The following is a 15,723-nucleotide window of genomic DNA, read 5'->3' on the forward strand; positions in this document are numbered from 1 at the left end:
ATGAGGGTTAATTTGCATATTACCTCTTTATTATATAGGATACTATCTTTAGTCCATCATATGTTTTTGCCTCCTTTGTCAAGAATTAATTGACTATAAAGGTCTGGGTTTATATTCTGTTCCATTGATCTGTAAGTCTGTTTTTATGCTAGTACCAAGCTACTTTGATTACTGTGGCCTTGTAATGTAGTTTGATATCAGATAGCGTGATTCCTCCAACTTTATTATTCCTTCTCAAGATCACCATTGTTATTCAGGGTCTTTTATCCGAAGAAACCCAAAATAATAATCAAAAGACTATATGCTCATTGCAGGATTATTTATAATAGCCAAGGTTTGGAAGCAGCCCAAGTGTCCAGCAGTAGATGAGTAGATAAAAAAGCTATGGTAAATTTGCACAATGGAATACTACTGGGCCATAAAAAAGAAGAAAATTTTACCCTTGTGACAGCCTGGATGGACCTGGAGAACATTATGCTAAGTGAAATAAGCCAATCAGGGAAAGACAAGTATCATATGATTTCACTCATATGTGGAATATAATGAACAAAATGAACTAGCAAGCAAAATAGAAACAGACTCATGGATAGAGAGCAGGCTGACAGCTCTGGGGTGGGGGTGGGAGATACTGAAGTATGATAAAAATTATAAAAATGGTATGTAGGGGAAGACAGTGATAAATGACCTGAAAATGCTTTGATAATGACTGCAGACTGTGAGCACAGATTTAGAGTGGTGACATGCTTTGTTTCTGAGCTAACACCAAGCTGAGTTTGAATCCTAACTCGCATATTTACTAGTTCTGTGATTCCAAAATTGCATTTAATCTCCCTAATCTTCAGGTTCTTCATCCATAAAGAAGATACAATAACAGAACCTCACTCTAGAGCTGTGAGAATTACATAAGATGTCACATATAAAAGACATTGCACACAGTACAAATTCTGTAAAATTATATGATCCAAAAAGAGATCAGTCCATAGGCAAAGCCCACAGATGGGTAGTACACAATTATAACCCTTCGTGGTCATGTGTAGATGAGATTAGTTAAATCCTTAGAGATTAAACAGTTCATTTTCTTTAAGAGAACATGTAATTAGTAGGAAAATTTGCTAAGTACTCACTCAAAAATATTTGTCAGTATTTTAGTTCTATTATTTATCTAATTAGATACCATTATAAATGTTTTTGTATATTGCATATTAACTCAATCTGCACAACTATATGAATCAGGGATTATTAATTATTCCTGTTTTCCAAATAAGGAGATTAAAACATGGAGAAGTATTTGCCCAGGGTCACACAGCCAATGAGGAGCAGTGCTGGGAACTGGATTCTAGCTCCAATGCCCATGTGTTTAACCACAACAGTCTCTCAACATCACAAGACAGGTGATGGAAAAGCAAGGATAGATAAACAGAAATAATATTCCAGTGTGGGAACCAAACCAAGGGAACAATAAATATACAATGCAATTTAAGACAGTGATAAGTACTATGGAAAATAATGTAGGCTAAGGATGGGGGTATATTTTAGTTTGAGGTCAGAGTAACCTTTGTTCATTCAAGAAAGAGTACAAGAACCGTGTGCCTGGAGTGAAAAGGGAGCCACTGTATCTAAAATATATAAAGAATGACTGCAACTCAGTAATTAAAAATGCGCAAAGGACTTAAATAAACATTTCTCCAAAGAAGACATACAAATGACCAATAAACACATAAAAAGATGCTCAACATCATTAGTTACCAGGGAAATGAAAATCAAAACCACAATGAGATACAACTTTACACCTACAAGGATGACTAGAATTTAAAAAGAGAGAGACAATAACAAGTATTGGAGAGGAGCTGAAGAAAGTGGACTTTTATACGTTATTGGAGAGAATATAAAATGGTGCAGCTGCACTGGAAAACAGACTGGAAGTTCCTCGGATGATTAAACATAGGATTACTATATAATCTGGCAATTCAACTCCTAGGTACATACCCAAGAGAAATGAAAACATATGTCCACACACCAAAAAAACTGTACATGGGTGTTCACAGCATTATTCATAATAGCCCAAAAGTGGAAACAACCCAATTGTCCATCAACTAATGAGTGGATACATAAAATGTGGTACATACAATCAGTGGAATATTATTCTGCAGTAAAAAGGAATCAAGTGCGAAGGCTTAAAAACAGTATGCTCAATAAAAGAAGTCAGCTAGAAAAGACCAAAATACTGTGTGATTCCACTTACATAGAATTTCCACCATAGGCATAGCTACAGAAACATAAAGTAGATTAATGGGTCCTAGGACCTGAGACAGAGGAGGAACTGGAGGGTGATGGCTAAGGGGCATAAGAGTTTCTTTTGTGGGAAATAAAAGGTTCTAACATGGTGGTGATGAGTACATAACTATGAATATACTAAAAACTATCTAATGGTGGGCTTTAAGGGGGTAAATTGTACATTTTGTGAATTATACACCATTAAAGCTATTTTAAAAAATCAGGTGGAGCCCTAACTGGTTTGGCTCAGTGGATAGAGTGCCGGCCTGCAAACTGAAGGGTCCCGGGTTCGATTCCGGTCAAGGGCATGTGCCTTGGTTGCGGGCACATCCCAAGTAGGAGGTGTGCAGGAGGCAGCTGATCGATATTTCTAACTCTCTATCCCTCTCCCTTCCTCTCTGTAAAAAATCAATAAAATATATTTTTTTAAAAAATCAGGTGGCACCCGACCAGTGTGACTCATTAGCTGAATGTTGACCTATGAACCAGGAGGTCACAGTTTGATTCCTGGTCAGGACACATGTGCGGTTTGCAGACTCGATTCCCAGTGTGGGGAGTGCAGGAGGTCGCTGATCAATGATTCTGTCTCATCATTGATGTTTCTATCTCTTTCTCCCTCTTCCTTCCTCTCTGTAATCAATAAAAAATATATTTTTAAAAAAAAAACAGGTGGAGCCGTTTCATTTTAAGTGTGATCGGATGCCGTTGGACAGCTTTGAGCAGAGGAGTGAAAGCAGAGAAATCCGTTTCTAGGCTGTGGAAGTCCTCTGGGTATATAAGAAGGTGGGCTTTGTCTTGGGAGAAAGTCATAAAAGTAAAGAGAAGGAGGACAGCTTGGAATTCTAGCTCCAGTATCACCAGGAAAAATACAAAAAGAACAGATATTAAGAGCAGAAATGTATCTGCTGCTCGTGCTAGGATCCAAACTCATTACTCCCAACCCTCTGACACACGTCCTCTGTGGAGAGAAGCCAATTCCTCCCTCTCCCACTCTTTGCCCTCCTTCCTCCATATGGCTCCAGAAGGAAGGATGTTCTGCACTTCCCCTTCACCCTTCTCCCAAGAAGAAAACCCCTACCTCTTCTGGTTCTCACTAATATTCTGAGTTTCTATGCCACTAGGAATTATAAATGACATTCAGGGGTGAGACAGAACCTTTTGCTTTTAATAGTATGATGCAAATGTAATAATTAACAAAAACTAACATGCTAGAGGAACTTTCAGTCTAAAACATTTCAACAGAGTTGCTGCCTAATGTTAGAGAAAATGTTGCTGCTATTAATTCTGAATGGTCTTAACCTCTCCTCTTGACACTTAACCAATGTATTTCTATCTGCATCTTTGCTCTGGTTTTAGTGGAAGAGGGTCCCTCCTTTAGAAAATAGGCTCTATTACATGTGCTTCCTACTTCACTTAGTTTGTTTTTCTTTCATATCTTCAAACTTTTCCAATGTTTTATCTCTTGTGGTTCCTTCTCTTCAGTATATAAACATTTCTCCTGCATTTATTACTATCTCTATTCTTCAGCGTCAAACTTCTTAACTTCCCGTAGTCATTTTTTTTCACCCTACCTCCCCTATACAACTCATGGGCTTTTTGCTTCCACCTGTAATTTCCACTGAATTTTCTCTGGCTAAAATCACCAGTGACCTTCTATTTGGTATGTCCACTGGTGCATTTCTAGTCTATTTTCTGAGGAGTTAACACTATTGCTCAGTGTTTCCTAGAGAAATATTCTATGTCTTTGTTTTCTCTGACAATCCTGGCGTTCAGCCTTTTCTAAATTCCTTCTTTGTCGGTCGCCCCTTTTCTACCTTTCCATTCAATATTGGTGCTCCCTGGGACTCCTCATTTTGTTCCTCTTCTCACTCCACACATTCTCCTTAGAACCCACACATCCAATGTCCGCCTTTCCATCCCAGATCTCATTCTTGAATTTCAGATTCATGGAACAACTGAATAATCAACATCACCTGGCTGTTTTTGCATTCAATGTGTACATCATCTTTTTCTTCTAAATAACCTTTTCCTTCTGGATCTCTTATCTTGGTTACCCACCCATCCTGTAATCCAAGCCAGATGGCTGTCATTTATGACGCTTGTCCAGTTTTCAATTCATTGTCCTGGGCTTGCCTTTTGCATAGCACAGTCCCACTCTATTGTAAATTCAGTTAGTTTGTGTCTCCTGCTTTGGTGTGAGATCACACAGTTCTTAAGTCTGTATCATCACTGTTTGACACAGTTGCTCAAATGTAAGAGATTCTCAATAAGTTTATTAAATGGATGGATTCATGAATCTTTAAATGCCTCTTCTCTGAAATCTTTCCAGAAGCTACCTCTAAAGAAAGGTGGTCATTCTATTCTTTGGGCCACAACTCTATCTTTAGAGTAAAAATAGAATTGACTATGTCTGGTGAGATTCTCTGGCCCCTCATACGTTAAGGCCAAGTGGCAGAGAGGAATTTCATGTGGTCACAGCCTACTGTTTTTTTGCACAGGCCATGATGGTACAAGCTTCCCTATCACATAAACAAGGTTGGGAGAGCCTTGGTCCTCCACATTGGCTCATAAAGTCCTTGAATATGCCATGTCTTATATTCATTTTCTATACTTCTGGTACCTTCGAGGAACATATTTATTTCTTAGTCAATTCATTGTACAGAATCTAAATAACCTCTTCACAATTTTCTAGTGCTGATATTTACTTTTTTTACTTCACTCTCTTGGCAACTTTAGTAGATATAAAATGCAACCATATCTTAAATCATATCCATAAAATACCTTAATTTCTTATGAACCCGATGTGGTATCAACCTAGGAACGGTTCTACTGTGGTTGAAACTCTTCATTCCTACATCAATTCTTTCTTTTAACAAGCACTTGTGTGTTTCTCAATATGTTCAAAGTTTCTCTGCTAGATACTGAGAATAAGATAATTTTAAATAGTTTTCTTTAAAGGACTTTGGTCAGACCTCATTAACTTGACTCTTTTTACTTAGTATTATATTTTCAACAGGGTATTTGCAAACGATTTTTTTAAAGGCTTTCAGGCTAATCTAAAATCATTTAAGGAAACTCTATGAGTATTACAACTGCTAATTAAGATCTAAAATAAAAATAATTGCCCTCACAGGTTTGGCTCAGTGGATAGAGCATTGGCCTGTGGACCAAAGGTTCTCGGGTTCAATTCGGGTCAAGGGCTCATACCGCAGTTGCAGGCTCCTCCCCGGCCCAAGCCCTGGTTAGGGAGTGTGCAGGAGGCAACCAATCGATGTGTTTCTTTCACATTAATGTTTCTCTCTGACTTTCCCTCTCTCTTCCACTCTCTCTAAAAATCAATCGAAAAATATCCTCAGGTAAGGATTAAAAGAAAAGAATAATAAAAACAAATAACTAAATACTACAAAGTGTCTAAGCCTTTTGTAACCTGTAATCTATGTTTCCAAACATTATTTCAAGCAAAAGTGAAATAAGCATGAGCCCACAGAGGCCAAATGTGTGTGGTCCGGGCACACTGACCAAGGCCATGGTGTGCAGTCTCGGACACACTGCAGTGCCTCTTCTCGGGCCAGTCTTCTCAGCTGCTGCTCTGGTTGTGGTTGTTGGGAGAATTAAAAGAATTCACAGGCATAAAGTTCTTACAAGAGTGGTTGGGCCTATGTCAGTGCTATGTTGTCGTTATTATTATTATAGAGAAAAAACATTCTGCTTTATACCAACATACTCAGAGGAAGAACTGAATTACCAGATGTTTCTAAGTATCTGTGTTGGTGCTCATGGAGCTAGTTTGGCCGAATGTTTGAGTTTTAATATGATAGCGCTAAGTCTTGTATGGTTCTAAGAATGACCACTTCTGACATCAAGATCAATTGGCAGGCTAAACAGGTACATCTTAGAGAGGTAGAGGAAAGGCTAGTGCTGTGGCTGAATTGTTTTTCAAATTCATGGGATGTTTTACTCATAAAAAGTTCATGGAGCTTTAGAATTTGAGGAATGAAGAGAGTCCGGGGTGCACCTACTGTAACCCTTAATGTGACAGATGTTATCTACAAGGGAAATAAAGTGATCCATCAAATCACTTCATCAGGATCATTTAACTACTTAATGACATTTCACTATGACTAGAACCCAGGTGTACTTGGGACACTGTTTTGTTTTGTTTTGTTTTTCTTTTTCTTATATTTTGTGCCCAGAGGCCATGTAGCATAGGGAGAGATTAAAAGCATGGGTTTGGGGAACAGTTAGATTTGGGTTCAAGCCTCTATCCTGCTGGTGACCTAAGAAAAAACATCTTAATGTCTCTCAGTCTGTCGCTTCCTCTGCAAAAAGGGGGTTTCAATGGAAATATTATGAGTATTACATTATATATACATGTAAACAACACAGTGCCTGGCACAGTGGAAGCACTCAGTAAATGTTAAAGATTATTATTACTGTCATGTATATCATCGTCGTTTGTAAAAAAAAAAATCAATGTTTGTACCCCAAATTCTTTCTGTTATTTGCCAAACTGTAAGAAATTGTTCTTGGGACAAATATTTAAGGGGTGTGTGTGTGTGTGTGAGAGAGAGAGAGAGAGAGAGAGAGAGAGAGAGAGAGAGAGAGAGAGTTGGTGGGGGTGAGGGTTGGGGAGGTGGGGTTGTGTATGTTTCCATTATTTGACAAAGACAAATCCCAGGATCCTGTGGCTTCTTCACATTTCCCTCAGCCTACTTGTAGTCTGCTGTGATGTGGCCTATATACCAACTCTAACCTGTAAAACCTGACCCTTGGACTTCCCTAGTTGATAGGTTGATGATGGAAGAAATATTTCCAAGGAAGTAAGTAAATCAGGTATGAAATGTTTGATGGTAGCAAAGAAGGGCCACAAGAAGATGCCTGCCATGTACATAATTTCATACAAAAATTCTGGTCAGTACATTATTTCATACAAAAAAAAAACACTTGGAAATTTGACTCTTTAAACCAAAAAGCCTGTATCAAAACATACAAACTCTTCTACAATCTAAAATCTATGATTGGAAGGTAATCAGTTGAGTGTGAGAATTTCAGAAAAATAAAAACAGTGGAATATTCTATTCAAAAAATCTACTTAAACACATTTAATTTATTTGTGAAAACAAATGTAAGCAATATTTGGAAGGGTTTTTTCATTTGTTTGTTTTGTTTAGACTAATGATAGAGCTTTAATCCCTAGGAAAAAAAATTCCCAAATACATCATAGAAACTAGAATAATCCTTCATGAAGTCATAAGCAAAAAAAGGAAAAAGGAGAAAAAAATAATTTCTCCTACAATTAAAAATACCCACAACAGCCACCCTGATCTCCATTCTTTCATTTCCTCAGGTCTGACATTCTGCAGATGACCGCCCTTATTTGTCCCTACATGTTTTCCAAAATATAAAAGTGAAATAGAGTCCCAAGGGCACTGTACTTGAAAGGTTATGAGAGTTAGAGAATTTTAACCATGCCTGCCAAATCAGCAGATGGCTTGTGATTATAATTATATGCATCAATAAAACGAATAATCTTTACAAAATTTGAATTTCTACTAAAGTAAGGGATTTAGTAAGCAGATGCAACAGAATGCATTTTCTTTAACCCTTTTGGTAGACACTGGTATCTCTCACACACAAAAAGATCAAGGGCTCTGTGCATAAAAGGTTGTATACTCTAATTTTTGCCCTCTTTCTGCAGTAGTCATATTGTCAGCCTCAATCTTTCTTGATTTTATTTTCTTCTTGAGCATATTTCATCCTCACCCCATTTTCCTCCTTCAGAATAGAAATGTTAAGACTAATTCCCTACCATTGTTTGCTATTTGAAAGAAGGAAATTTAAAAGAGCTACACACCTTCATTCTAATTCACACCAAATATACTATAGAAACAAAAAAGCACACAGTAGAAGCATCTTTCTAGCTGATAGTATTCTTTTACAAATTGGGTTTTCAATAACAAACTTGTTCATTTTACTCTCTACATCTCAGGAATGAAAATACTATTTATTCCACTTAAATAATTAACCAGTTCATTTTGATCTGGTTCTGGATGCCATGACAAGTAAAGAAAACTAAGTTTCATCTCATGCCAAGAATTTACTCTAAAAATTGGGTGCATATATGATACATCTAATAAAAAAGGATGAAGTGAGGTTTACACACGGGCCTTTAGCCATGTTTCCTTCATGAGGAAAACCTCAGCCTTTAGAAAATTAAATTAAACTAGCTATGTTACTTTTAAGTTTTGAAAAAAGTGGAGAAAATGTACCACTCAAAAATTGCATACTTATTTTTTATGAAATCATAATGTGTTTTTCATGGAATTACCAAATGTAACTCTTCATTATAATAGTATAGCTATTAAAATATAGTTTACTTCAATAAACCAGCAAATATGATATTTAGGAATATTTGGAGAACATGTATTTTGTGTAGGTATCTCTAGCATCGTCCTATTTGCATTATATTAATCAAATAAATTAAAATGTTCTGATCTAAAAAGCTAGTATACTATTGTAATTAATACCACTTAATAGTATAAATAAGTTACTAATAAGACTTTGAAGGCATTGGCAATTTTGTGGGCCAATGCAATTTACCTGGGGATATAAGAATTATAGACCAGAAATTTTTAGCAACAAATTTCTTGCAAAGTTGTAACTTAAATGTATATGTCAAATGATATAGAACAAATATTCCTACAAAAAATCTGAAGTGTTAAATCAAGAAAGTAATAAATTCTTGCCTGAAACCTTATAAATTTGATGCAACACTTGACAAACATTATTCAAATACTTGTAAAGAAATTCGAGTAAGTCTTAAAACTCACTGGAATGAAGTTTTAAAATATGCAGGAAAAAAAACTAGATTTGATAGGTGATAAAATAAAATAATACTTTACTTGAAATTTTCTTTGACCAAATATAAAGTATTAAAGGAAATAATATAAGCCAAAGCTTGAAATAAATCTCAAAGGAGCAAAATTAAGATATTAATTTTTTTTAAAGAATGAAGAATGAACTTAAATAATCTTAGTAGATAACAACCTTTTCTATAAATACTTAAGTTATAAATAAACCATTTTGAAATTAGATGAAATTAAATATTTCTGCTTATAGAAAGTTTAAGTTGAAATGTAATGAAATTCTAATAAACACTTTAGATTTCTGTTAATAAAACTAAGCCTATTAGTCCATTTAATCACATATACTTCATATACATTTAGTATTTTTAACTTGTTACCTTAGACTTGAGCACTCAGTCATGTAAAATGAAATTTCCACAGTCCTTCAAGAAATCTCACAATATGTAGGGCTCTGAAAGTAAAAACATGAGAAAGAGTTCTATACTGGTAGAAGCAAGTGTGGAGGGAACATACAACATGATATTGCCCACTTACTGTCTCAAACTCCAAGTGAAAGTTAAAAAAACAACAACAATATACCCAAGGGCTGTAGGCACATCATCTTATTTCATTTTCACATAGATCATAAGGCAAGATTCATCTACCCTAACCCCCATCTAACAGACCAGGAAACCGAGGCTAGAATAGTTAAATAACTCATCCAGGACTCCAGGTTTAGTCAATTGAAGAACGAGGTTTCAAACATATGAACTTGAGAAGGGGGTGTTGTAGATTCTCTTGTCACTTTTGTCACTCATATGGCACTTATAATCACTACCTTATTATCTAGGAAATGTTTTCTAGTTTTTTAGGTCATGGATCCTTGCAGGTAGGAATGAAGACCCTACAGCTCCCACAGCCCCTAACACAATCCTTTAAACCAAGTCATTTAAATAATACATATTTGTCAAATAAGTGAATCTGAATAAAAGTTTAGAAATACAAAGTTTCCTTCTATCAACAAAAATTAAGTCCCTCCAATTTCTTTAAAAAAGAAAGTTATCCATTAGACAAACCATTTCCTTAGTGGTTTTCCATAGTTAAAAATTTTTAAATCTCTCCAATTCAGGACCAACATTATGGAAACAAGTTCATATAAACCAAAAGTAATGATCTGTACCCTCTCCTCTTAATTACAACAGAGCTCTATATATCTTTTCAAGAATGACAATTCCATTCCTGTGAAAGTAATTCTACTCAGTTATATCCACACTGTAAACAGATTTTAGTCAAGTTTGCTCGCCCTTTGCTACACTGGTGAGGACAGGAGTAAAACAGTCATAGCCTTCCAAAGTGATTGCGCGTTTTCTGAACATTTCACTCCTGTCTTAACATGCTGAACATTCAGTAACTATAGAAAAATAAGCTATTCCATTTTGGAGTACACTTCACTTTTGAAAACATGAAATTCAAACTTAAAATGTTCAGCACAAGAACGATAATCTAATATATCTGTAAGAATGACTGGTTGTATAACTCTGCCTTAAACTAAAATTGTTAGGTGGCAATTGTAGCTATTTCAGATAGCTTGCTTTTCCCATGATTGCTACCACATTAAAGGCATCATGATGAGATTACACATTAGAAAAATCTGAATTTAGTTAAGTAAAAGTACATGTTCCCTATATATATTTTCTCACTTGAAATTAACAAGACACTATTATACCACTTACTTTACAAAATCTGTTTCTTTTAAATTCTGATTACTATAAACATAATAGAGTTTATAATACATACATTATATACTATATACATATAGACATAAACAAATTAGATAAATAGAATGAATGTTGGGAACACATTTGAAAGAAGAAAAGTACTTTAAGATAAAAAAAAAAAAAAGAATGCGTGACCTCTCATCACCCAGATCATATTATGAACCTCTATTATGAATCTCTCCTAAATACTAATAAGAGTGGCTTATTCCATATCATAACATTTCTGCATTCTGACATAAATAAAAATGTCTCAGTGCAACTTAGCAACTGATTTTTATAAAATATGGAGAGTTTTACTTCATGCACAGATGATTATGACATGACATTCTGATATTAAATGACAGTGTCGTTAAAAATTGAATCCTGACACTGATATGATGCATCCCAGCTATTTTAAAACACCACACTTATGCTAACAATACTTTTCAAATATTCTCAATGAGATTTAGAGTTTGTTAAACCAGTGACAATCCACGCAGCTGGCAGTTTCCTAGAATAAAATATTTAATTTACCTGAATTTCTTGTACCAAAATCATCCCCTCTTGAACTAAACATCCTCTGAGTACACAAGTCTAAGGCAGACAGACATTTCAGCGAGGCAAATAAGACTTTCTGGCAACTTCCTGTTGCCATATTTCTCTGAAAGCTTAGACTTCAATACTGCAAACACATTTTTCCCAGGGACATAGGAAGCCAATGCCGCTCAGTGTCAGACAGCTTTGATTTTTTTTCCCAAGTAAAGCAAGCAAATAACCGCTAATCCTATTCAAGATCACAGATTTGCAATAATTTTATTTGCAGATTCAAGAGAAATAGAATACACAAAGAAAAGAGGAGCCTTTATATTTTTTCATTTTGTTGTGTCTGATGATTAGATTTTTTTAAGATATTGATCAAGAAAATGATCATCCTATATATTATAGCAAATATATATTAGCAGGTGTGATAAATTTATATTGACAAGAATAAACTTTACTGCACACATTCACACCCCAGATTTCCATTTTCTTTTCAAAGCAGCAGGACGAACTACAATCAAAGTTGCCACCTGCATCTGAAAGTTTTTCCAACCTGAACACACACACCTGAACGATTGCGAAAGTACCGCTTCTCCGATAAACAGCCTATCCTCAAATTCAGGTGCACTTGCCTTTTGGAATACACTTTACTTTTGAAATGTAAAAAAACTTTTATGTACCGGTAAAGCAAAACAGCAAGAACAACAACATAAGAACACGGATCAGCGGAACAATATTTTCAGAGTGATAGCAAAACCCCTTCATTCTGACCTACTTGTCGAGAGCCGGGCTCTCAGCCCCACGCACGGTTAGGCTAAGATTTGTTCGACTTTCTCCCTAGGGCTTAATTGCCAGACTGACTTACCGGTGCCTCCTAGCCTTTGTTCTGCCTCTCTCGCTGACATCAGGGAAGCAGTGATGGAGAATAAAGCAGGGGTGGGCTAGGTTCGTCCAGTGTTTGTGTGGTTGTGTGGTGTGCAGGGACACTCTGTGATACTCTAGTGAGCTGCTAAGCTTTTTTTGTAGGCTTTGTGTCATTTACTTAACGACCAATCTCATTAGCTGCCAGGGTACAATGGGCTGATGCATTTTCTATGTACATACTCTGCACAGTGACCCTCAAGGTTGCCGAAGGTCTATTTAATCAGTCAAATGCTGAATATATTTGCAGTAAATCACTAAAAAAGAGAGAGAGAGAAAGAAAGAAAGAAAAAACGGGACTACAGAGGTATCTTACAGGCTTACTGTTTACTATTCACAGGTAATAAAATGATGCATATTTAGCCAAAACAAGGCTAGAAAAGGCAGAGATGAAATAGCTAGTTTGCACTGGTGACCTTAATTTTAGGAAACTTTCAGAATCAACGGTATTTTCTCTTCCCAAGGAACCCAGATTTGAAATTTAATTTCTGTCTTCGTTTAATCATAGTAGCCAAGCAAAATAAGAATTGCTTTCTTTGGCAGTTTCTCCTCCCTCCGAAGTCACCCCCACCTCCGTCCTACCCCTTGTCCAAGCAACCTCAGAACTGGCAAAGTTGCATTTATGCCCTCTTTCAGTTACAAGGTAAAAACCCTTTTAACTCCTATGAAAAATGAAAGGCTGAGAGCCCTATGAATGACGACAGCTGTCCATAAGTATCAGGGAGAGTTCCATTGTCCGGCTTGTCCCTGGATAAAATGAATACTTTCCAGCAGAGGCTGTTCAGCTTGGGTAAAGAGTGTGGGGAGAAGGGGAGCAGGTCACTGGAGATTTCGCACACTAATTTAATCTGGGAAAAGGACAGGCTCTGCATCCCCCTTGAACAGACTGGCAGCAATCTGGGCCCCCACAGAACTATCTCCTTTTGCCTGCGCTCTATTTATTCCTTATCTCTGTTTACCAACCGCTAGGTCCCTTTCATTCACACCACGAGGCCGTTTTCCTACTATCAGTCAGCAGCTGACACTGTGGAAGAGCCTCAAAGGCAAAAAAAAAAAAAGAGAGAGAGAGAGAGAGAGAGAGAGAGAGAGATCAAAACTAAACCAAAGCTGTATAAACAATGTAACAGTACAAGTAAATGCATAAACCCTGATTCTTAACCCAACCCACAGGGTGCAAACAGAACCTTTATAGTAAATCCAACAAACCCACCACAGTGAGCTCTGGGCCACAGAGAAAGAAAAGTCAAAAACCCATTCATGAAACCACCATCCAAAAAGAATGGCTAAACTGAGTGCTGGCTGCTGAAGCAACCTGCTTTCAAGGATGTTCTTATCTTGACGTGGATCAATTAACTGGCAGCCAGGAAACATTTCCCTCGCCCAGAAAGGTGACCTGTGCATTTTTAAGGGAGACCTCATCCTCCTTAAAATATTAGCAAATAAAAAAATCCACCAATAGGACTATAAGTTAAAGGGAATTCAACAGTAACTTTTCCAATACCTTATTATGTTGTTTAAACAATCCAAAAACTGAGCATCAAACTTCCATTATGTTTATATAAAAGTACTAAAAAGTCCTGAGCGAGCCAGCTAACTAAGTCTTTTTCCCATGTCTTGTGTCAAAGTGACTGACATGGCAGAGGAGTTGGGAAAACATTGCATACAAGTTTCTGTCTTGTGACGTGCTCTGCGGGCTGCGAATGAAAACAGACGGCAACAACTAGCCTGAAGTATCGGAAGAGTAGAAAACAAAACGAGTGTTACTTGGAATCTTGAAACTTTTGAGTAAATGTGAATTTTGAATCTAAAATTGGCTTTATTAATCTGGAATGCTAATTTTGAATATTTCAGCCAATGGGGAAATGTCTTTCTATAAGTAGTTCATTAATGTGATTCAGAATATATATGATTCAGTGTGAGAGTCCAGATAGCTCAGTCAGAATATATGTGATTCAGAATATATATATGTACATATATATGTAATTAGCATAAATATACACACTGCTACTCATATACACATATACAGACTGAGAAAGGGTGTAATTTCTAGTGCCTACAGTTCTCTAGATTTGAAAGAGCGTGACTTAGTTGAAATTTCCCTGAGATTATTTTTAATCATTGAAACGATTGGAAATGATTGGTTATTGTCATAAAAATCAACACCGTATTGACTCAATCACTAAGACCTGTACCAAAAAAGGGAAGACAAAATGTAGCTCATTATCTAGGATGTTCAACTGGACCAGATTTCAGTTTGTGTTTTCACCTATATGCATTATGAGCAATGAAGTCTTTACTATTTGGATCCTTTTTTCCAAATGAATTAATGAATTAAATTTATCCTTTCACCAGCTGCTAGGCAGCAGATGGAACCATTTCTGAAGCCTTGTTGAATTCAATCCATAAAACTCATTTCCTAGGATTAGCAGTCCAAAGTTTCTTTTAATGTTTATATACCGCTTGGGATTTTGAATTTCATGATGTTAAACTTCCAATTTAACTATTCTTTTTGCATTTCATATCAAACAATTATGATCTTTTGGATTTCTATAGCAGACATGGCAGGTCACATAAGGACAAGAATTCATTTCAAGAGCAATAGTCAGGCAAGTTACATTTTTTGATGTTTGTTCACATTGGCCTACTACCATGGCAACTATTTGCACTGTGCTTTTATATGGTCAACCTAAAGAATTATATATTTAATAGCTTATGATTTTTGTTTATTTACTCATAAATACTTTAAAGCTGCAACTAGGAACATTTATGAACATTGTGGAAATTTACAGTTTTTTAATTTAGTTATAAGAGTCAGATTGTTACATTGCCTGCAGAAAAACTACTGTATACACAAGGTTAATCTATCTAATACGAATTTAATACTGACCTTTATAAATGGTAATAAAGCCACAGATTATGCAGAGATGAATTTTATTAACAGTTAACATTTTGAAGAGAATACTACCATGGACAGCTCCAAACATTTCTATTCTACTTAATGTGCACTTACAATTGTCTAATTTAAGAACAACCAGGAAACTTCACATCCTACTGGCTAATTTTATAACAGAATACTAATGCCACTCTTTAAAAAAAATGATGGGGGACTCCTTTAAACATAACTGAATTAGAATCTCATAAAAGTTCCAATGTACTTTGAAATGTTTTAAATTCAACTACCTGATGCTCTCCAAGGTACAGTATATTCAGCTTTAAAGTATAAAAGCTTTTAAGCTAAAGTGATGCTGCTTCTTTAACATAAATATAACCAAAAGGAGAGTGAATCACTCTTATGTTCAACAGTGACTTCCGCTAATTTGGCACAAGAAATCTATATTAATCTAATATTGGAGTAAGCCAAGAAGGCCACATAATAATCACCACTG

The 15,723-nt window shown here is 36.0% G+C and overlaps 1 protein-coding gene across 1 annotated transcript in view; it reads right to left on the reverse strand.

Moving 5' to 3' along the window:
• ST18 (ST18 C2H2C-type zinc finger transcription factor) overlaps positions 1-15,723 on the reverse strand; it is a 226,966-nt gene that overhangs the window by 104,380 nt on the left and 106,863 nt on the right. Inside the window, exon 2 of the mRNA XM_081111232.1 lies at positions 9,518-9,591. The gene's annotated coding sequence lies outside the window, so the exon portion shown is untranslated. The remainder of the gene's footprint in view (positions 1-9,517; positions 9,592-15,723) is intronic.

Source organism: Myotis nattereri (genome assembly GCF_964212035.1).
Source record: "Myotis nattereri genome assembly, chromosome: 17".
NCBI lineage: Eukaryota > Metazoa > Chordata > Mammalia > Chiroptera > Vespertilionidae > Myotis > Myotis nattereri.